The following is a 1,892-nucleotide window of genomic DNA, read 5'->3' on the forward strand; positions in this document are numbered from 1 at the left end:
ATGCAGGGATGCAGGCAGGGATGCAGAGATGCAGGCAGGGATGCATGGACGTGGGGCAGGGATGCAGGAATGCAGGCAGGGATGCAGGCAGGGATGCATGGACGTGGGGCAGGGGTGCAGGGATGCAGGCAGGGATGCAGGCAGGGATGCAGGGGTGTGGGGCAGGGATGCAGGGGTGCAGGCAGGGGTGCAGGCAGGCATGCAGGGGTGTGGGGCAGGGATGCAGGCAGGGAGGCTGGGATGCAGGCAGGGATGCAGAGGTGTGGGGCAAGGATGCAGGGGTGTGGGGCAGGGATGGAGGGATGCAGGCAGGGATGCAGGCAGGAATGCAGATGTGTAGGGCAGGGATGGAGGGGTGTGGGGCTGGCATGCAGGGATGCAGGGAGGGATGCAGACAGGGATGCAGAAGTGTGGGGCAGGGATGCAGGCAGGGATGCAGAGGTGTGGGGCAGGGATGCAGGAATGCAGGCAGGGATGCAGGAATGCAGGCAGGGATGCAGGCATGGACGCAGGGGTGTGGGGCAGGGATGCAGGCAGGGATGCAGGGTTGTGGGGCAGGGATGCAGAGGTGTGGGGCAGGGATGCAGGCAGGGATACAGGGGTGTGGGGCAGGGATGGAGGGGTGTGGGGCAGGGATGCAGGGGTATGGGGCAGGGAGGCCTGGATGCAGCTCACCCCCTAGATCCCCCCGTGCCCAGAGCCCACGGCCCCTCACCACCAGCCCCTGGGGGCCCCTGGAAACGGGGGCAGCCCCATGTCCCTGGTCGCGCCGCGACCCAGATCGGAGGACAACTTCCCGGCACCCCGGGGAGCAGCACCGGCACGAAACGGGAGCACCGGTCACGTGGACGCCAGCCCCGGCGGCCGCCGGCTGCGGAAGCGCCGCGGCGCCCGATTCCCCGTGCCCGGGGCGCCGGGCGGCCGCCGCGGAGAGCGGGGCCGGTCCTGGGCATGCAGCACCCGTCGCTGCCCGCGGCCCCCACGGCACGGCGCAGCGCGGCACGGCACGGCACGGCGCAGCACGGCGGGGGGTCCGGCTCGCCCCGGCGCGGCCGCGCTGACCCGCGGGTTGAAGGTCGGGGCCCGGCGCTCAGAGCCCCTTTCAGATTCAAATGGGCTCCGGGGGCTTTGTGCGCGGGTCAGGCTTCACCGGGAGCCGCTGAAAGGGCCGCGGCTGCGGGGCCGCTTTCAAGTCCCCCCGCGCCGGGGGAGGGCGGCAGCACAGACGCCCCCCCTGCCCTCCGCGGCCCCCGGCGCCGAGCGAGCCGTGCCCCCGTCCCGGCAGCACCCCCCGCCTCGGGGCGGGCCGCGGCCTCCCCTTCCGCCCGCCGCCGCTCCGGGCCGAGCCTCTGCCGAGGACAGAGCGCGCCGTGCGCTCGGGCACGGGGCCAGGCGTTGCTGGCACGGCGCAGCACGGCGCGGTGCAGCGCGGCGCTGCACGGTGCAGCGTGGCACAGTGCAGTGCAGCCCGGCACGGTGCAGCCTGGCACAGCATCATGCTGCGCAGCACAACACGGCACGGCACAGCACGGCACGGCACAGCACGGCACTTTGCAGCACGGCACAGTGCGGCGTGGCACAGCCGGGCTGGTGCAGCGCCGCAGCAAGGCAGGGAGGGCTCTGCCCGCCACTTAACGGTTTGCAAGACGCTGCCATCGCCAGCCTGCTCCCTGCCTCAGTTTCCCCCGTCAYGGAGCAGTGCTGGCTCCCTGCCGCTGCGGCGGAGGCTGGGAAGCCGAGGGGCTGTGGGAGAAGCTCCAGGAACCCTCGGGACGCGAGATCCCGCGTGGGTTTGCATCCCGCTCCCGGGCAGAGCAGCTCCTGGGGGCTGCAAACGCCGCCCCGGCCGGGGCAGAGGGGCTGGCGCTGGGGAAGGCCGGGAGCTGCCGAGC

The sequence above is a fragment of the Rhea americana genome, unplaced genomic scaffold (genome assembly GCF_003343005.1).
Source record: "Rhea americana isolate MKP2758 unplaced genomic scaffold, rheAme1 scaffold_641, whole genome shotgun sequence".
Lineage (NCBI taxonomy): Eukaryota > Metazoa > Chordata > Aves > Rheiformes > Rheidae > Rhea > Rhea americana.